Genomic DNA, 22,777 nt, shown 5'->3' on the forward strand with positions numbered 1-22,777 from the left:
CTATGTGGGTTGGCGCTTCGTTCCGACTGGCTGCTTTTGTTTCGCCATTGACACTAAAAGAGATTGAAAAATAATTGTAGTGAAGTGCACATTCTGGTTTACCGTTGACCTTTAAGTGATGGTGCCCCATTACATACTGCAGACCAAAGGTTCATTGCCGCCATTAGTACAGTAAAAGATAAGCTGCCATTTGAGTCACCAGATGGCACTGAATTCCGGAAAGGGTTAGGGTGCCTACATGTCTGTCTGTCTCAGGGTGAAGACATCTATTGTTGCCCTGAATGTGCCAGCGCGTGGCGCTCTCGCGCACTCGGTGCATAAGTTGGGCGGTAAAATGGCGTCTATGCATTAGCCAAAGCTACGCGCTCGAGCTGAGTGACACCGGATCGGACGCACTTCAAAATGCATAAAAAAACGATCGGGCGGAAAAATGGCTGAGATGTCACCACTCAAGCAAAAGCGCGCGTGTGTATGAAGGCACTCTAGAAAGGGTCTATTGCGAAGATCGTCATGTATTAGCGATGTGCGCGGCCAAAAGCGTCGCTGCGGTCAGCTTTCCACCATTGGCCAAACCATGGGCATATGAGCACTGTCAGATTGTCAACTTTGACGGTGTTAGTTTCGGATTGCGATGGCTCCTAGCTTCCACTGTGCTTTTTAAACACACCATCGAACTTGTCGTCGCACCCGATGGTAAGTAGCCAGAATAACAACTGGGGACGTCACGGCGAGGCAAATCCCAGTCGTGACGTCACGGAGGGAAACCATAAGAGGGCGCCACCGAAACATCTCGGCGCTAATAGACGCTTTGCAGCAGCTGTGCATGGACGCCGCCATAACTGACCTTCAATTTTTGTTTCCTCTTATTCCGTTTATTTCACTTCATCATTACCATAGTAGGCCAGGTTATTTCCATATTAGATTCCACTGTGTCCTTTTCTAAAACATCGGCCTTTGTAGAGGATCGCCAACTACCGTTTCAGTTCCTCGGCATCTCGGTAAGACAAGAGAAGGTCAGCAATGGCGGCTGTAATTTGGCGCGTGTGTAAAGCGTCTATACTGATTCAGACTGAACGCTGCATAAATACGCGCACGTGACGTGCACTGCACACGTCACGTGCGTTTCTTCTTAGTCCTCGTCTTTTTTTCGCGCCAACTCGCCCAACTATCCATTCTTCTATGATAGCTGGAAAGTTTGTCGCCATCTGTGAGCGCGTCGGCGTGACGCGTCGGCGTCGCCGTTGGCGTAACCTCGTGGTGCATGATGGGAAACGTCCCATAATGCACCGCGGTCACGCGCCCGTTGCATTATGGGACGTTTCGTGTAATGCACCGCGCGGGAGGGGGGAGGGGGATGGGGGAGGAGGAGGATGGAGGAGTAGGTGAAAGAGGGAGGAGGGGAGGACTAGCAGGGAAGATGAGGAGGGAGGAAGGGTATACCCTCCCCTCAGTACCCTTCTTTCCTCCTCCTCAAGAGCCGCGCTCTAATGCCGTGTTACAGAGTGTTGTAAACGTCTTTCATTTTTTCCTTTCATCTTTTGGTACCTGCTCTCCCCCCCTATAATGACTTCGGGCCCTGACGGTGTGTTCAATAAATAAATAAATAAATAAGGGGTAATCACAGGCGGCCATAACTGAGCCGGTGGCTGCCAATCCCGAGTTGACGGCGAGCTTTTCCAGTGATTTCGCAACGTGTATTCCACCCCGTCAAGATTGCCGGGCTTAGCAGCCTGTAAGTGTGACTTCTCTTTGAAAGTGTGGTGTGAAGAGAATACTCAGTAGACCTCTCCAGAGAATCCCAGCAGACCTCGCGGCAAGGGGAATCGTAGGGCTGTTCCGATGCATGCATGTGCCTAGTGACACACGTCGTATTTCCTGGAAGCGGCAGGTTTTATTATCACTTATCTTTAAAACCTCATAACCTACAGAAGAAATAAAAAAAATAAAGCGAACACAAATGGCAATTATATACGCTGTCTTGCTTTCCTACTGCCTTCTCTGCGTTCTAAAATCACGAAGGGTTAAACCAACGTCAACTTCGTCTTCGATTCCGGGATAATCTTGCGTGCCGTACATCGGAATTTCACAATGTCTTAAGCAGCCGGCGGGGGCACCAGATGTTTTTTAAAGAAATGTATTGTGGCGTCTAGTTTAACATCTTCGTGTCGGAAGGAAGCTACAACCTTTTCTTATATAATACATTTCTTTGACGCCCTGTATTTTTTTTATGTTCGCTGTCGTATATTTCAAAGCTTTTCCCGGCATAAAAGGTAGTTACATCGAAGCATGTAAGGTACCCAAAGGGAAGAAAGCACCCTCGAAGTCCATAATTTTGTGAACAAGTAACATGGCGCATAGCCTTCAGCTTCACCTCCTTCTTCTCGCGTTGGTGAGTGCAAAACTTAGTAAATAGTGTACACCAGCTGCTGAAAAAAACGATTCTGCCACCTTTTGTGGAGAGTATCTTTTAACTGTCTTTGTTAAGAGGTTACGCGGCTTGACCATTTCTATACAGTGAGATTGCAGTTCTGAACAATCGATTCTCGTTACAACGAACAGGATAATGGGGTAACAAAATGTACGAAATGCCGCCACAGCTATAACAGGAATTTGATATTTGTCTGACGCTTCCGGTAGCAAAGTTTGCTGCATGCCGCACACAACTGATGGTCATCACAGACATAGTCGTAGCTATCAACTTTACAATTAAACAGTACTTGCCAACTTCAAAACCGCAAGTGTTCATGCTCATGAAAAAACTAGTATCAGCTAAATTTTAGTGGTGTATTTAATGGTTTTAATTATAGATAATATTCTTCAAATACCTCTGAACAGAGAACCCTCGTTTCATAATCATCCGCGCTTCCCCGCCGCTAGATTTGAGGGTTCTGCACGAGTGGTGTAACTTTGGTGCATTTCCGAGTTTGCCACGGGCTTCGAGTCGTTCTAAAATAAGCTGATTTATTGGTTTTCGATGACGCCCATTGATATTTTAATTGTAACCATATGCTTAGTTACACTATCTTAAAATGGTAATTAACACATTTTAGGTCATCATCCGACTTGCATGGAAAATTAGAAGCCTAAATATTGCCTCCCCCTGGCCGTGTAACGCACCTGCACAAAGCCCCTTTGTGTTTATTTTACAATTTGATCTAATTAATCTGTTCGAAATAAATAAAACACCCTGTTTATCGAATAAAGCTAATATTCTGGCATGAAAGTGCGTCATGGAGTAACGCTAAAGCTCTGCGCCAGTTTACTATTTGATCTAAAAGCGTAGTGTTCAACATAAAAAAACACTGCGCTCATTCTACCAAACCCACAGAGACACACAAATGTGACGATATATTTCTACTTCCGGCTTGAACTGTAAAAGTGATTAGCATATAGAATATGCTGTTTTGTTCTAAAATCAAGCGATGTCCCTGTCCGGCGTTCAAATTTTCACCTCTGCGTGCTTCCTCTTTTATACAGATCCCCATCCAACAATGTAAGTACACACTATTCAGACACGCACTTTACAGATATGTTATCATTCATTACTGCCACAAAACTGGTTTTCGAACTACCAATGTTTGTGAAGAGCTGTAACAAGAAATTTTTTGAGAGAGAAAAAGCTTACTGTGAATTGTTTTATGTTTATTTTTCTATATTTTAGTATTGTTCGCAGCTATTAAAAAACTTGATACATTACCTCCCCCATTCACTTGAGGATTTTGTTTTCGAGGTAAAATTCTATCAGTTGCTGATGATGAAGATTACTAAAACATATGACAATGAACAATTTAAGGCATATGGATGAAGTAACAGAATATATCAGATCGTTGATGTATATTACAATTTTATACAAAGTAAGGTACCTAAAACACTTCCGTGTGGGACTCATAATTAAACTGGCAGAGGTAGAAAATGAGCATTGTTAATACTAAGAGATTTCTGACGATTCATTAGTAATGAAGGTATCCAGTCGATTATACTGTCTTCAATATTAAGTTGGGAAAGTTTCAGTAGTAAACGCTGATGAGGTACAGTGTCGAAAGCCTTGGAAACATCTATGAAAGTGGCACGAGTAGAAAGTGACTTGTTAAAAGTTTTATGGAGGTCAGATGCAAAAAAAAAAGTTGAAAGTTGCCTCAGGTTTTTTCGGAAACCATGCTGACTTGGATGGAGCAGGTTATTTTGAACTAGGAAGTTTATTACGTGAGAGTAAATAATATGTGCTTTACAATTTTACAAGGTATGCTGGTAAGGGATATATGTATGAAGTTCGATAGAAGATCTCGGCAACCATATTTTAGCAAATGTATGGCGTTCCCAGGTTTCCAGTCTGAAGGAATATCAGAGGTTAAAAGAGATGCCTGGTATAAGCGAGCTAAAGTTACGAAAACTATAACGATTTCTTTAGTTACAGACGAAACCCTTGGTGATGATATGCCATCAAAGCAAGGGGCAGAGTTAGGGTTCAACATTTCAATAGATTTGTCGGTTATATATATATATATTTATACGCTAGCGGTTGCGGTAAGACGCCCGCGCAATATTTCAGTCTTTTATCTAGCCCCAGCCTTGTACCTGCTCCACCAGTGGTAACTTTAGTGCACTACTACGCTTCTCACGTGCTCAAAGTCTTTCTGAAAATGACTGATTTAGTGGTTTTCGATGACGCTGAGCAAATTTCTAATTGGAACTATATGTATATTTTAATTAATTAAAAAGTTAATTAACGAATTTTAATTAATTAGCCGACTGATCGTTACGATTATCCCCCTATACGTATTATGTCCCCCTGGCCACATAACTCTACTCCACAAGCGGCTATTTTTAAACAAATGTGTTAAACATAAAAAAACACCCTATATACAGGGTGTTTCACGAAAAGTGGACAAACTCGATATTGCAAAAACAACGCGTCGCAACAAAAAAAGCTTATGTCGTTTTTGGTCGTGGGCCAGGTGCCTATTTAGGAAAATTATTGAAGTCCGGGATAATTAGATTGTTAAATATTTTCGAGGGCAAGGTTTTAATTAGAAAATTGCTCAGCACCATCGAAAAACACTATATCAATAAATTGCAGAACGATAGAAGGCACGCGAAGCATTTTACGGCTTTCTGAAGAACCGCACAAATTCGACGGGTTTTTGGGTTTCGGTTTGCAATCGCTTGTCAGCCCCGTCGGCACCGCGCCCGGCAGAGAAATAGTGCAACCAAGCTCTGCTGTGCTTTTCTCGCGCAACGCGGCAGAGGCTGGTTGCATATATATGAATATATGCAACCAGCAGATATATATATATATATATATATATATATATATATATATATACAGAATTTCCTGGTATATATAGTGAAGATTGACAAGTGCAGCCGTAGTAATGTTGTTAACGCAGAGGGGAGAGAGTGATCATTGAATTTATTGCATTAATGTTAGGGGAAGCAAAAGGGAAAGAGAGCTGGCAAAAAATTGGGCCAGGAGTGGGGATAGAACCCGCAACCTCCGCCTATGCGGGGCGATGCGTTAACCAATTAGACCGTCCCGGCCACTGGCTTCGGCGGATGATTAGATGATTATAGCGTTCCGCCACTGCTAGCTTCGTGCCCGCTTGACGAGTAGAAACTGTGGCGCGCCCCTGAGTTCCCCACGAGCCTCAAGTCGATCTAGAAAGAGTTGATATAGTGGTTTTCGATGACGCTCAATAAGTTACCAATTGGAACCATATGTCTAGGCCATGGGCACTGAAGAAATCAATAGTAGGAGGCTAGTGACGGAGAACTGAATGTTAAGGGGAAAGTTTTCAATTACCTTGACTTAAGAAGTAATAGAATAAATTGTTATGTCTGATGTCCCTGTGCAGTCTCTGCTTATCTACGCAGCAAACTCAAACTTCGGTTTTTCGTGGCATCCGAAATTTTGCTGAAGCCAAATTTTTAACTTTTAAAAGAACCTTCTATGTTTGTTGTTTTTCAATTGCCGCTTTGAGGACTACGGGGCTTCTTTTCAGGTTCTAAAAAGATGAAAGACGTTAACAATCTCATGTAATGCCGAATTAGAGCGCAGCTCTTGAGGAGGAGGAGGGAAAGATACAAAGAGGGTATGCCCCTCCTCCTTACCTCCCATTTAGGGGAAAAGTATCCGCTAAATTTAGCGGGGAAAATCTTCCGCTAAGTTTGACCGGGAACATTTTCCACTAAATTTGGCGGGGAAATTTTTCACTACATTTATCGGGGAATGTTGTCCGCTAAATTTGGCGGGGAATTGTGTCCCCTAAATTTGGCGGGTAAATTTTTCCGCTAATTTTGTTTGCTAAATTTAGCGGGGAATTTTTTCCGCTAGTTTTAGCGGGGAAATTTTTTTCGCTAAACTTCGCGGGAAAGTGTTTTCGCTTAATTTAGCGGAAAGACTTTCCCGTTAAATTTAGTGGTGAAAGTTTTTTTGCTAAATTTGGCAAGGAAAGTTTTCCGCTAAATTTAGCGGGAAATTTGTCAGCTATATTGAGCGAGCAAATTTACCCATAATCCAGCGCGCGGTTACGCCGACGCCGACGGCGAAGGCGACGCCACTCAAGTTGGAAACGGGCGCCTAAGATTTGCACTCTAAAAAATTTATTTACCTTTTTACTTTGTTTTAAAAGTCGAACTTTCCGCACATTTAGCACCCTTCCCACTCTTGGGCCCTGGAAGTCTAAACGTGCAATATACTTCTTTTCTTTCTAGGCGGCGGCCGTCTCATTGATCTCGAAGATATCGTTTACAAATTCCTCCTGCTAAATTGCACTAACAATGAAAGGCTGGTAACTTATGATGTCTTTGGTGATAACAAAACACGAGGCCCCCATCCCGAACAAGACCTTTTTAAGTATGTTATATACTGCATTTCTGGCTCGAATAACGAACGTCCAGTCATTAAATAATAACATTATTGGCGTAACAAGATTCAACGGCAACCGCTTTTTATTACTGCTAAAAGAGAACAGCCGTGCAGAATTTCCCGGTATCAAAAATTTAATCGGCCCGCGCAGTGACTGCATTCCCAGTTTATTTCGTCCAAGGCAATAGGCGTAAGCCACGAAACCCTGCAATTAATATTTGATTTCGCAAGTAAAAATACTTTGATCGAATAAAGTCAAGCGCAGTGTAAATTTGCTCACCGCTAGCCGGAGGTCTTGGAGATACGACGTTGAAACCCACAAACAAACATTAACTTCCCAAATTCCTTCTAAGAAAGACTGCATCGGTTCTTCGCCGTTATTCAATTGACCGGTCGTTTGTATCGTGTTTTGTTGTCAAATTTTACATTATTCATTACTGATTGAATCTTGCAGTACACCACGCCTTGCTACCTAGCAGCTATTGTTTGTGTTTGCGTATAACTGAAGTCTACTTTTAAATTGTGGCTCTAATGTGTGTACTAGTCGAGGACACTGAGTTTGAGAGTAGCGCAAAGACCCTTACGTTCGCATTGAGTACGACGCACGCAAGCCCTCAGCGAAACGCTGCGGAGCGCGTCAAACCAGCGCTTTTAGTACAGCGGAATGCAAACTCATAGGATGGATGGATGGTTGATTACGCCTGAGCCCTTTGGGTCGGGCGGTAGCTTACGCCACCTAGCCATTTTGTTTTAAAATTGCATGCGGTGCATGCGGTGCATACGCAAGCACACGCAGCGCCATCTAGATGTTTCCATGCAAACTGCTGCAAGCAATCTGAAACCAGTATTTGGTCCAGCCAATCTAAGTCCCGCGCCGTCCCGCGTGCGATGATGCCAACGAGACGGGAACGCAAAGAACCGCTGCAAGCAACCATGGATAGTGAGCGTACGTATGTAAAGCTCGTGGCGTTGCGTGAGTATAAAGCAGGGGTGGCCAGAGTGGAATTAGGTTAAAACCGCGGATAAAACTACAAAAGTTTAGAGAGCCGAGAAGAAAAAAAAACAAAAGGAGGGGTGTGTGTGTGTGGAGAGGCGGGGGGGGGGGGGGGAAGGGGGCTTACTTTTAACAAGGAACAATATGGAGAGAACAGTCCTTTTCAAAGAGGACAAGTATAATCGTCGACTACAACAAATAACACCAGGCAGCATAATGTTTCTCAACCGCTAGGCAAAAATAAATGTATGGTTCGTTATCCAGTCACTGTCTCCTGATGTCCGTTGTTAGGATGGAACCTTTACTGTCCGTCCTAAATCCCAGAACCTAACTGCACGTTCCCCCGGTCCGTCCTCGTCGTCTTTCCCATTCCGTGTTTGTACTCTCGCGGCACGTGCGCGGCACGTGCGCCTGGCATAGTTCTTCGCCAGACACTCCTCACACCGTTTTGCGTATACGGTTCGAAATTCTTTCTCGAACAATAAAGGAAACATGGACACGGGACACATCGGTGTGTCAAAAAGTTTGTGCAGCTGTATGTGCGTAGTGTAGTACAAAGCTGCAAAGACTGAGTTTTTCTTTCTATTTTAGAACTTTGTTTGTCCTAGGGACACAGGAAGGGAAGAAGGGCACTCTTACCAGGGAGCCGCGAGCCGCACTTAGTCCCGCAAAAAGCCAGAGGCGGCTTACGAACGACAGTTTGGCCACCCCTGGTATAGAGTATGGGCAGTGTGGATCTTGCGACCCTAACGCAAACGCACAGCACTTGCTTTTTCTCATATACGCAGTACTAAAACTTTCTACTGTCAGCTCATGTGTACGGTGCTTGCAACGCGTTCAAGCAAAGTCACAGGAAGCAGTATTGTAACTGACAGTATAAGAAACGCTGAGCGTAACGAGTTCGCAGCATCCCAATATCGCGCTACAGCCAATGAGATTTCAGCATTAGCCGATAAGAACGCCGAAGGGCAAATCACGAAGCAAGAATCGTGATCATAAACCACGGCCCGCGCTTCTCAAGCTGACAGTGAATGTAGGCTTTCACTGCATCGCTATGAGCTACAAACTAAAATTGTATGTCTGTATTTATCATCCCAAGATCTCAACCGCGATCACAATTGTGCTCTAAACAATATTTGGCTTCAGTTTTTGTAGCGCAGGCTGCGTGGCGATGAAAGCTTTAGGCGACAGCAGCAGAATAAACTGAAGGACGCAGTTTTTACCATGTAATCTGCATCGTAATGCGGGTGTTCTTTTCTGTTGCTTGAAAAAAATGTATGAATCCTTTTACGTCATAAAGGATAATATAGTCAATGACAAATAATTTGGAATAATACTTAATTGCTCTTTGCTATAGAGATCAACCTTCACTAGAATAATAAAAAAACTATAGCCATGTCCCTAAAGGGATCAAGCTGCCGAGAAATGCGCCTATTCTTCAATGCAGGAACCCACCTGTGACGATTGAAGTCGGCCCGGTGACTTACGGCAAGGCTCAAGTACAGTCGCTACAGATTTCTGCTGTTTATGTACAGATTTTTCACAACAACCAGACTGATGAGGTAGGTAAGGCTCAGATATCAGAGCAAGTAGAGCACGAAGACGAGTACATCTGGACCGTAGACAAGGGACTAGAGTTCACTACTAAACTCACGTTCAGTGTAAACGTTCCACTGGTATATCAATTCAGCTCGGAATTTTCAACATCAGTGAAGTCAAGTACTGGATCCACAACGGTCGAAACACGCACAACGAAGCAATGGATTAAACAAGATGTAGAAATACCCCCTGAAGCCACTATTGAAGCCAAGTGGTATGTCAACGAAGCAAAAGTGGTGCGTACAATTCGACATCTATAATGAACCAACCGTTTAAATGTTACAATGCGAACACGCTATAGGTCTAGCTGCATTGTTTATTGGACCACCCTTCTAAGAAGTGATCGCTATAAAATTTGCACAACGGCATTTTTTCCGGATAAAAGCAAAGGAAAAAAAAAAGGAGTTTTGGGGTAATTATGTCATAAAACGCCATGTTCGAACTTAATCCTCCTGGATGTATTATCGTATTTTACGTCACTGACCGGTTAATATTTTGTTTGTTTACGAAGCGCGTACAAGGGGCGAACTATATTGATTAAGAATTTATAATTTGCTTTGCTGCAGATACCGGTCACTTACTGGTATGTGCCCAATAATATGTCCATCCTCTCGACAGACTTCCCCGTCTAGCCGCGATTTCTCTGGCTCCACCTCTGTGGCAGCCTTTCCACGCCCTGCCGGAGCCACTTTTTGGGAGCACCTGACACCCAGGCTCGAACAGCTGCTTCCATTTTATTAATGGCCAAAAATAGTGTCCTCGTAGGTAATTTTGTTTTATTCCACCCAACAGATGATAGGCACTGGAGGCCCGATCAAGCCATATCTATGCGCGACCAAACGTTTGACTGGTCGTACAGCCTGCCAAGAAGACAGCGGAGTCCGATGAGACGCTGGCGGATCACGCCTTCACGCGAATGCGCACGACGCTATGATTGACCGGCACCTGGTCGGGTTTGGCCGTCTTTGTCACACATCGTGCAACCAGTCAGACCTTCGATCAGGCATGGGTCTGGCCTGACCGGGCTCCCAGTGGTTATCACTTGTTGGGTGTCATTACAAATCCCATTCTAGGACGTTATTTTGCGGTCACTGATAAGCAGAAAGCAGCTGTCTAGGCGTGGGAATTAAACACTCCCAAAAAGTGGTTCCAGCAGACCATGAAGAGGCTGCCACACATGTCGTGCAAGGGCCCTCGACTCCAAGAGGAGTCCGCCGAGAAGGGTGACAGATATGCACAGATTTCTAAGTTACCGGTGTCTGCAGGAAAAAAAATGTAAATAAATAGTTTACTTTCCTCTTACTATTGTTATCAAAGACACAGCCAATCAGAGCACAAATGATTAACCTACGTGCAGAAAGCTTAAGAAAATTTGGAGAGATACAGTTTGACCATACTGGGTAGCTAAACTCAAGCATCGCACAACTCTCAACGTAAAAAAAAAAAAGAAACGTTAGTCCAAAATCAGCATTATAAAAAAAAAAAAAAAAAAATTCGACTGAATGCGAATGCGCAGTGGGAATGCATTCAACGTGGATAATCTGTGGGTCCTATTCGCGTCACTAATATTTCCCGACATAATTGCTGATTCTCGAGTGCAGAGGGACCACTGCCATGTTTCGGTGTGAAGTTACAGGTACGGGTTCAGAGCTAATGACTTCACAACTGCATTTTAATTTGCTAAAGCCATGACTATCTGAAGGACGTGACTATTTCTGTGGCGTTCATTTTTGCCCGGAAAATGTGTTAACGTTCTCAGTGCGTCTTTTCTTCTCCAACATATTTCAGTTAATCGGAACTGAACTCAATCAGCCGTATTCACCATCGTGACCAGAGCTGGCCAAATTACTCATATTTTGTAATTAAATTACATTACTAATTACTTTGCTGAAAATTGCTGAAATGTAATTAAATTACATTACAAATTACCACAGCCAGAAAGTAATTCATTACCATTACAAATTACTTTTAAAAGTAATGACATTACTTTCGCATTACTTTTGTATACTTTTACAGGCTGCGCCTACACAGGCGCAGACTGTGTAGGCGCAGTTTCAAACACTGCTGGCGGCTAAATTCTCGTGTTTTCCCACTGCATTTTGTGTTTCATGGTGCATGTATTTTCCCGAGGACATTAGGAAGCATTGTACCACATTTGAAAAAAAAAAGCAGTAAACTATTTTTGTTGGGTACGCGCGCGACAGAAGGAATGCGACTGGAATGTTAGTTTTTTTTTGTTGTTTTGTTTTTGACGGTAAGTTTTGACGGCGCCGTTCGATTAGCCGCGTGTCAAACGACAAAGGGTTTAGCTGTCGAAAATAATTTACAACAGAAGATAGCCGAAAGGCATGCATTTTTCAGGCTCACAAATAACATGTTTACCGATGGACAGAGGAACGCACGCGACTAATTCGTTTCCCACCCCAACCCGGACAACTATTTTGAAGATGATTGAGGACCCTACGCGGATTATCTCTGGGAGGGGGGAGAACAATTCTCATTGTTCTCAAGATCGCGTCGAGGCCGTTCCACCAGGGGCCTTAGTTCGACCTACTTCCCCTCCTTCGTTTCCCGAGAATGTCGAGCAGAAAAGCTCGAATGCCAGGCACTCACCAGCCCTATTTATCACAGTGGAAGATAACACAAGAAGAGTATGCAGCTTGTATAAAAAAATTAAGTAAAAACTCTTAAGAGGGGCCAGAAGACGTCGAATGCAAAACCGCAAAACATAGGTAGAGAATCGCGCTGAGCGGGTTTTCACAGTTCAAGAGAGTGGCAGAAAATGTCTAGCTGATAGCGGGCGCGAGAGTCGCACCAGCCGCATTAGCATCAGCAACATAGCGGCGGCCAAAGAGCGTTTTTTGGGAAGGTGTAGAGGAAAAAGAAAAAGTAAAATAAAAAGAAAAGCGCTCTTGTGTATTGTGGACACAAAAAAATATGCCTGGTGCGAAAAAGTAATTAGGTAATTTAATTACAATTACCGCCGCTGGACTAATTCATTACATTACTAAATTACCTGCTACAAAAAGTAATGAATTACATTACTAATTACTGGAACAAGTAATTAAATTAGTGTAATTTCATTACAGTAATTACATTACTGCCAGCTCTGATCGTGACTAACTAGCGCTGTTTAAAAGTTAATAGCGCGTCTACGTAATCGCAAGCTAAGTGAAAAATCAGCGACTACGGAGCTACTAGACCCTGCGGTAGTCACGAGCAGGAAGCAGGCGAGTCATCCTTTTCGGGGGTACATTGGGGGATGGAGAAGGAGCCACCAAGATGGAGATCATAACTGGGATATATAAACAGAGAGTAGTGGCCCATAGTGTGGTGCGGCAGCTTGAGAGACCGAGCCTGATTTGTCGTATTTGGTACCTTTTATTAGTTTGATTTTTTGCTTCTTTTTGAGGTTCAGCGCATTTGCATAAATCTCATTTTAAAAGAATTTATCTTCGAATCAAATACTTGCATCGGTCAAATTAAAAAGAGCCAGAGATTTCATATTACTCCTGGGGCTTTACTTCTCCTGTATGGTTCCATGCATAATAATAGCACAGCCCGAAGGCTTCGTTTTGTGTGAGCGACTTTTGACGTAACAAGAGCAATGAGCGCTCACTGGAGCAAGGCAGCATTAAAAAAAAAAAAATGTTGATGCTTCTGAGGAGGAGCTCCTACGTCAAGGATCTGAAAAGGCAAGGTCTTAAAGGTTTTGTTTCTTCTGATTGCTTTCTTTTTGCATTTTAGATGGTCAAAAAGGCGTCGGGCTGTGTCCAGTTTTATTACGGAAAGTGAATTATCATTCTACCAGCCGCTAAAGTTGTCAAATTTAAATATAAGGCCAAACTCTCTGAGCTTAATTAAAAAAAAAAAAATTCTTAGAGTTGGAAACTCTTCCCCAAAAATGAGCTATATGCGTGTACATTCCCTTTTTTATATGTTCATTATTTATTTATATTTTCTTCACGGTCACCGCGACAGTTAAATCCGCTATTTCCAGATATCAACCAACATACCTTAACGCCTCTGCGGTTTTGGCTCGCGCACGCAACGAGGGAAATCATTTTGTGTAAGCCCCTAAGTTAGTCAGCCTATGCGAGCGTAGGTCTTTCAGCCGTAAAGAAAAATTTAGCTAGTACAGTACAACCGTTTGACTCGAATTTTTAACATGCATCACGTAGTAGTGATTCACGACGGCTGCACAACATTAGAGCGCACGACACAAGAGCGCCGACATTAGAGCGCCACGACCTTAGCGCACGCGACACGAGAATGCAGTGAAATTATCTCGCGTGTCATTAGAGCGCCCGTCACGAGAGCGCACCACCAGCCTAGCGCGAGTGGCCCGACCCGACCGACCTCTTGTTCGGACATCGCGTGTTTTATGTGAAATTGGCGCGGATTTTCGCCGCGGCATTCAGGAAAGACATTGCGAAATGAGTCGACGAAATTTTTGCTTGTTGCAAACCAAGAAGTGTTGCAAAAAGCTGACAGCAGAAAAAAAACGAAGAAAACATGAATATTTGTTTTGCCCATTTCAGCAGAAAAAAGGCATTGCAGCCATCTAGCTTCATTAGTTCTTTGATTTGAATTGATAAAATTCACCACCGACCTCACTAATTTTATTTTAAATTATTTTAAAACGTTCAAAAGGAAAGAAGCATCGTAAATACTGCCAAGAATATACCAAATATATGCTTCCCCGTATTCTGGGGTTTTTAAGATCAATTTTGGGAAAGGAGCTCTCGTGCCAAGTGTCATATGTCAACCATTCATATTGTCACAAATGACAATATTAAGGTTTCTCTGTATCCGTCAAAAGCCTGGAAAGCTCGGCATCCGATAAAATTGCCCTGAATTTTCCTTCGATGAGTTTTTTGCTGATTTTTTTAGCGGTGAGCTTTCTTCATTACAATCATGGACGTCACAATAGTATTTACAATTATGTGAGAGACGTCTAAATAGCCACCTAATAGATCCGAGCTTAAATACTGCCAAGAATAGACCAAATATAGCAAAAAATAAACTATTTCTAGTACATTCGAGAGGCGCACCGCAGCACCGCGAAGAAATCTTAGACTCGCTGCTCCACCCAACTGGAGACATTCCCTGTACCCGTGTACGCCACCCCCACTCCTCGGCCCCTTCCTCTCTTCGATGTGAGTGAAGAATTGGTTAGAAAGAGTCGTACCTGATTTATTTATTTTTTTTTTATGAAAGACATATTCAATCAATCGATAAAAGCAAACCCTCCGATCCGAAAAGTCGCACAATTTTCTTCTGTCTACATGTGGAGCCGCGCGCACACCACACATTTGTGCGGTGTTCACTCAAGTGGTTGTGCGCTCTCGTGTCGCGCGCTCAACTGGCCGTGCGCTCCCATACACGACCCATCCAGATCAAAACTGGCAGGGGTGGGTTTGTGCCCAAAGTACCCGAGTTTCGCAGCGCAAGCGTTAGTAAAATGGGGTTCAAATACCTGCTTGTTCAACTACAACAACTACAACTTCTACTACTACTACTACTACCACCACAACTACTAAGGATAGTATTATTACTAATAATAATAGTAATAATACAATACACATTTATTTTCGAGAGCTATATTCATCACGAAGCAGTCTGGTTCATCAAAGCCGACAAGAGCTTGTGTGACTAAACCCTTTTAGGTAGAATTCAGGCACGTAGCTGGATTTTGTTTCGGGGGGGGGGGGGGGGGGGGGGGGGGCCCACCCATGACAAAATGTTGTATGAGGGCAAGGGGGGAGAGGAGGTCCCAGCAAAATGGAAGATTTCGGGGGGGAGGGGGGCGGGCCCCATGGGCCTCCCCCTGGCTACGTGCCTGGTGGAATTAGTAACATAGTCGGTCAAGAAAGAAAAAGTTAAGATACTAGAAGACTACAGGGTGATTCCACGTCAATTCATGCAATGATGGTCCGGGTCATAATTTAGATATTTTTGTTTAAAATATATATGAAAGCCATGTTTTTGGGAGGAACATTCAGCTAGATATGAACGCCATAACAATTGTTTTCGCTGAGATATAAAATAGAGAAGCTTGAGGCGTGGAAATTGAGAAGATTTCACAATGCTAATTTGCACAGTCATCATTTCCTTATCGAACCTTTCACGGCACCATAACTTTTTTAATATGTTTTACAAAGGTTATACAACACATAGATAAAAAATTAAAAATATCAATACAATATTTCTATGCAAACAAAAATATCAAACATGGCATAAAAACGCGTTTTAGAGACATATTCACAATTTTTTTTCAAATAAACCATCTTTCATAATAGTTCACAAAACATATCAAAATACGGGTATTTAAATATTCTTTACAGATATGTAAAAATTATATGCCCACCCTTAATTGTCTTTTTGTTATTAACGCGGAAATGCGGCTGATTTCTCAAAATGTGGCAAGATTGGGCGTCCATATTTAAAAAAACTCCATCTTTTATTTTTTTTTAACTCCCCGTGGCACTTTACAGTGACTTGAACTAACCTTTGATGGCAAAAGATTGAGTAACATATGAGCTCCAAGCGGGAAAAGCTACGACAAACCTTCACTCGGAGCGAGTCGACGTCTTCATCAAGGCGGCTTTGCCGCACAGCACCAAACGTTTTGAGCGTTAGTTATGGCATGTATTTTATATTATTAAAATTCTTTTTTTCATAAGGGCTGAGTATTAGTGACGCGAAAATGGACTTTGAGCTGGAATACCATTAATTAGCTTACAATTCACAGGAACAAAACGGCCCCACTGTGCGAATTCGTTAACTATGCATAGATAAGCTTAAAACTCTCAGTTATGCGAGTGGCCATGTATACATCCGGCCTCTCGGCATATGATGAATTCCACAGATGAGAAGCCTGGATTCCTCTCACAGGTTTTATGGTGGTCCACTCTGCTTGCTTTACCGCACGAAACTCTCGAACCCGTTCCACAGACAGGTGGAACATGCAGACGTTTGTTACTTTTTTACGTAGCACTTCCACAAAGTCTTTAGCGGTGGCAATCGTTGAGTTGAGCGAAGATCTCAACTTGGTGAGCGTTGGTTCTTCCACCTACTTCATTACAAGCGCTTTCTCCGTGTCCAGTGGCTGAAAAGATCCATCTTGCCGAAGAGTGCGGCTTCCGAGACAATTCGTGGAATTGGAAGCGATTCTTGAAATGCGCCGCCGCTCCGTCTGATACAAGAGTTATTTCAAAAAAGACTGAGAAATGAACATTAACATACTCTTTTATGGCCTATGTGGCTAGAAGAGCGTGAGCTGTGTCATGTGTCGTGTGCCATCGGTGACAACGGCAAAGCTTTGCGTGCCTTGCGTGGACGTAACCACACTTGTGAAGAGAGACACTTGAGTTTTTTTTCAATGAAAACTCTGCACTTCGGTTGGAAAGAGTACTGTCCATTTTTCCGAAAAATCGAAGTGGAACATCACTGCCTTGGGTGGTAAGGCGGTTCTTGTGTCATGTATCAGGCTTCGTTCAAGGTCAAGGATGTAAGAATGCCTCATATACTTTTCGCTCTCCTATTGCCGCAGGAAGGCAGAAGTGTCCATAACCTTTTTGACGAGTTCGCCAGCGTCCCATAACGCGAAACAGATCTCTTTGTCTTCGTCAAGATGAAGCGACTGCAGCGAGATGCTCTGCGTTTTTGGGCACTTTTCGCAACGGCGCAGAAAGCAATCGTTCTGTGGAGCGCAGAAGAGGTAGATGAGCTTGAGGTCGTCTTCAGTAAATGTCTTCTTTGGGGCATTTGTTATTGCCGTTAAAAGCAACTGATAATTGACGCAATATATGCATGTGCACACCTCGTGCTCGGGACTTTTTTTTTTACCCGTTTTGGCCGTAGGGAATAAAATTTGGAGATGCCTAGTTCGGGATGGGGATGGTCCTTCCTAAACAGCTGGTAAGCTGCTTAATAGAGCGGGTCATAAACCTTTTTACGACTTTGAACATGCCGTTGATCATGGCTTTGACGACGTCCTTTTTGTTGGGGCTTTGAACAGAGCATGCGAGGTCGTCGCGTGTGTAGTACTCAATTGCAACCCTCACGTCTTCGGCATTCGCCTTTTTCCCCATGTAGGGATCAGGGGTTGCCCAAACACCACCTTTGCGCTTCAGTTTTCATGTTTGATCAATCATGTAGGCAGTCGCTTCCGACACCAGACGCAATATTGTTTTCTTCAGGATGATTGGTGGCAGAAGCACGTACAATCGCTTGCGTTCCTGGTGGGAACTACATGCCTTCAGCACTTCGCAAAACGCGTCAAACCACTCTGCGCAGTGCTCACAACTGTCTTCGAGTTCGAGAGTTTCGTGCGGTGAAGCAAGCAAAGTGGACCACCGTAAAACCTGTCAAAGGAATCCAGGAAACTCATCTGTGAAGGTCATCATATGCCGAGATGCCAGATGTATACATGGCCGTTCGCGCAACTGAGAGTTTTAAGCTTATGTATGATGCATAGGTAGCGAATTTGCAGAGTGGGCCGTTTTATTCCTGTGAATTGTAAGCTAATTAATGATATTCCAGCTCAAAGTTCCTTTTCACGTCACTAATACTCACCGCTTATAAAAAAAGAATTTTAATAATATAAAATACATGCCATAACTAACGCTCAAAACGTTTGGTGCTGTGCGGCAAAGCCGGTAAGACGAAGACGTCGGCTCGCTCCGAGTGAAGGTTTGTCGTAGCATTTCCCGCTTGGAGGTCATATGTTACTCAATCTTTTGCCATCACAGGTTAGTTCAAGTCACTGCAAAGTGCCAAGGGGAGTTTAAAGAAAATAAAAGATGGAGTTTTTTAAATATCGACGCCCAATCTTGCCACATTTTGAGAAATCAGCCGCATTTCCGCGTTGATAACAAAAGGGTAGGTATATTATGTTTATATATTCGTAAAGAATATTTAAATACGCGCATTTTGATATGTTTTGTGAAGTATTATGAAATATGGTTTATTTGCAAAAAAATTGTGAATATGTCTCTAAAACGCGTTTTTGTGCCATGTTTGATATTTTTGTTTGCATTGAAATATTTTATGGATATCTTTAATTGTTTGTGTATGTGTTGTATAACTTTTGTAAAACCTATTAAAAAAGCTATGGTGCCGTGAAAGGTTCGATAAGGAAATGACGACTGTGCAAAGTAGCATTGTGAAATATTCTCAATTTCCACGCCTCAAGCTTCTCTATGTTATATCTCAGCGAAAAAAATTGTTACGGCGTTCATATCTAGCTGAATGTTCCTCCCAAGAACATGGCTTCCATATACAGTTTTAACAAAAATATCTAAATTATGACCCGGACCATCATTTCATGAACTGACTTGGAATCACCTTACAGTAAATGTTCACTTCAGTAGTACTGATCAATATAAATCATTAATAAAAATATCGTTAATGTCAGACGCACCGATACAGGAGAAAAAAGTTGAACTTGGTTCGTCCGTAAGGTCAAGGGACATAAAAAATAATAATACTAGTAATAATAATGATAATACATTTATGGACGCATCGGGACTGTTGAAGATGGATATGTCTAGAGGCATATCAACGCCAGCGAAGGGCTTGTGGGATGACACCATAAAAAAGCAGAAATATCCGTACAAATGCTAGCTAAAAACAAATATGAAGCGCCCGCAAAGAAGGGCTTTCCGTCGTCTTTTTCACAATATCTGCTGCTCCAAGCCTTTCTAGATGTGTCCCCCGACGTGCGAAGACAGTAAGTGCTTCGTTAACGCTGGCGGTCAGCGTTGATAGGAGCCATGGAGAAAAATAACGCATTTTGATTTGATTTGATTTGATTTTTGAGCCTTAGCACCGAGCCGAGTCACACTCTCAACCTCGGGTAAACTATCCCTATCCCCTAATAACCCCTTCCTCTGGCAAATAGCGAGCGCTCGGCACGCGCTTGCTGAGCGGATTCTTGTTTCCCTCGATGCGGGCAATCTCTCCGGGTGCCGCTCGTGGATCTGGAGCCAGTGGGGCGCTCGCCGAGCGGCTCCAACCGCTCCGTGGAGAAGTGGCGGAGCGCGTCGAGCGGTCCGGAGTAGTTCTCCGCGCAGCCTTTTTTGGAGGAGTACGATTTGTAGTCGTCTCTCGCAACGTTGCAGTTTCGTTAGCGACATTCCCGCGGGGGAGTGAAGGAGTTTCGCGGCTTTTTTGTTTCGATTGCTGGGTGGGCTGTCTTGCTGTGCTGGCTTTCGTTCCCCTCGTCATGACCGACTCGCCCGAGCATACTGCGGCGATGACATCGTTGCGGTTAATTTCAGGAGGTGTAATAAAACGCAGTGACAGCGACGAAGATACCAGCTTAGCTCCAGCTCGAGTGAGGACGAGGCAGCCGTTCTCGGCGAAGTGTTTGCCGAGTCGTTTGCCTGGCCAGCGAAGAGGCCCAAGATATCGCGTTACGTCGAAGACGTTCTGCGCGCCTATTCGGATGAAGAGGTAGATAGGTATGTCGTTTGTTCGTTTTGTGGTCTCTGTAATGTAATTGGAATAATTAGAAGACAACACGCCAAATACTCCGCAGTAGGAAGTCGCTTTTGGAGATGACGATCGCTCGTACAAGTACTTCTAGTTGTCTTCATCGGGCCTATATAACTGTAAAGAAAAATAAATTCTGTCTTAATGTCGGGGTCACCGTTAATCAAGTAGTGAAAAATCAATTTTCTTTTTTTCTTTCTTTGTCAAAGCATAAAGTTCCGATCAGAACTTCATGCTTTCGGCAAGATAGCGATGGGAACCGAAACTGTTCGAAAGCGAGAGCAGACGCTCTGGAAACGGTGACGTTGGGAACGTTACGCAAGATTTGCTCTGCAGCGCGTGCCACTGGGATGGATCACGTGATTGATCCCTCGCGGAGGCCGACCGCTCGACGACCGCTAGCGCGGAGCGCTCGGCATTTGCCAGGGGAAGGGGCTATAAGTCATTTCAGTCGCCTTTTGAGCCTCTCGGGGTGACTAGGCCCTAAACATGATTGGTGAATACCGAGTGCTTACTTAGCTGTGATTACAACTTGCCACGTGATCATTTTAATCGAGGACGTTGGTAGTCAGCTGTTAAATAGGTGTAAGTCACGTCCGGTGAGTAAGGTTGATTGTCTTTGTTCGTTTTCTATACCCGACTAAACCAATCACGTACCGAAATTGTGCCGTGGTCCTCTCTTTTTTGTTTTTTGTGTGCGATTGATTTAGTCGGTGTTTGCGTACCTACAAAAACAACGAGCGCCGTGACGGTGCACTTTTGGCGGGGCGTGATTGGCCGCATCGGCTGCGTCCGGTTTTAGTTGAAATGGACCATAGTTTAAGATCAAGCAAACATTTTGCGCCATGGTGGCTTGATCGGGGTTCTTAAACTGACGAGTCAGTCGAAATTATCCATATTGTTGTTTTCAATCTTTTTTTTTTTACTTTTTAGGTGGTGCCGTGGGTATTAGACATCACCTTGAAGGGAAACGTTGCAGCGTTGTTTGAAAAGCCAGGCAATCAACTAACCTGGAGGTACATCCCCGTAAGCGGGATTGAACATGAACACATCACAAAGAACGGATCTTCCGTCTCTGTCCAAGCTTCAGGGCAGTTTACAGCAACCGTTGCTCAGAGCTATCACCTTTCTACCAGTGAGAAAAAATTAACGCAGCGCACTGCGAGATTGGCTAAATTTATTTTTGAGCAAGAGGATGAATGAACCGTAATCAAGAGGAATAATACAGTCCTTCAATGAATAAAGACCGAAAAAAAAACAGTTCCAACCTTTACTTTGACCCAATAAACATTAAATATTCTCCTTGCAGTACTTTCGGTATTTCGTTTATTGAAGCCAGGGGGACTAAAACCCCAAAGCAGATAAATAAACAAAATTCTAAATAACATGTGACTTTTTAATTTACCCAACATATAAGGAAATTCTGAAAAGCAAGAAAAAAAAAGTAAGAAAATAAAAGAGGTGTGCGAACATTATGGTTTTTGCTGTTGTTGTTTTACAGAAAGAGAGCAAAATTTATTGGGTACGTGGTGTGCAGAGCAGGTCAAATTACTATTTTTTGTAATTAAATTACATTACTAATTACTTTGTTTAAGAACTCTGAAATGCAATTCAATTGCATTACAAATTACTGCAACACAAAATTAATCAATTTTAATCGCAAATTACCGCAAAAAGTTATTAAATTCATTTCAAATTACTATTTTATATATTCACAATTTAATTTCTCACCAACTTTTATTAAAATGCTACTTACTGTCAAGGAGAGCTGACTAGAACTCCCTGCTACAGGGAGTTCTAGTCTCTAACTAGTAAGGAGCACTTGAGCTTCAAACCTTTTGTCGGAGAGAGATCCTCTTTTGAAGTAGGGTGTGTCTCTGGCCATGCTGAACAATCTCTCAGCGGGCGCCGACGACTGTAGTCGAGTGTTAAAACCGACGAAGAGTTATTTTATACTCGGAGAGCTCTCGAAAGCGGAGAAGTCTGCCGTCTCGCTCTGCGTCCAACGCTGAAACTTTTCAGCCACAGGAAAACGGGCTTCTGACCACCTGATGTTCAAAATAGCGTCGACTGGATCCTGAACTTCCGAGTTTAGCTCGATTTCCTCGCGTTCTTGTGTGGGAAATGATGCATAATACGGCGCTGCACCAGTGTCTACTTTTTTAGCCTCCAGTTCCTTGTCTGCCCACCACGTCAGCTTGAACTTCGAATGTGTCGCGGCCGCAATCATGTTGTCTGGTTCTTGAAGTTGTTTTGAGAAGCTGAAAGAATTTGTTTGATGATCGCCGTGGAAGACACACACACGAGGTGATAGCTCTCGCTGGCATTCAGCAAATGATGTGCGGCCTACTCACCACGACGTTAGTAGGTCACTCAATGCACACGTGATTCATTTCGGTTTTAGAATTATACCATTCTGAGCGGGTGCAAAAACAGGCAGGATATTCAGTACAGTCACTTCGAGATACAAGCGAAGGGATCAGTCACATTGTAGATAAAAGGAAACATAGTTCTGAAGGTACCTTTTTGCAACACCGGTTTTTAGACCATCAAGAAGGGCCCTGCAGAACTGCAGCTCCCACCTCATATGTAGAGCACGTTGCAGCGACCTTAGCGTCGGGAGCAGAACTCCCATTTACATATACCCTGCAGAATGTCCAGGGACTGTACCACTGGTTTCAAAATCTAAAACATATCATGGAAACGCAGTAAATTACCCAAGAACTAAACACACTCAATGAAGGAAATGGGGAACAAGAGTAATAGCCAGCCCATACGATGATATTAATATATCAAATTTGACTTACCGACATGAACTC

At 43.3% G+C, this 22,777-nt stretch overlaps 1 pseudogene; it reads left to right on the top strand.

Moving 5' to 3' along the window:
- Positions 1-2,117: 2,117 nt before the first annotated feature.
- Positions 2,118-21,264, top strand: LOC120841910 (annotated as a pseudogene).
- Positions 21,265-22,777: the final 1,513 nt, after the last annotated feature.

This window comes from Ixodes scapularis, unplaced genomic scaffold (assembly GCF_016920785.2).
Source record: "Ixodes scapularis isolate PalLabHiFi unplaced genomic scaffold, ASM1692078v2 ptg000720l_1___fragment_3__unscaffolded, whole genome shotgun sequence".
NCBI lineage: Eukaryota > Metazoa > Arthropoda > Arachnida > Ixodida > Ixodidae > Ixodes > Ixodes scapularis.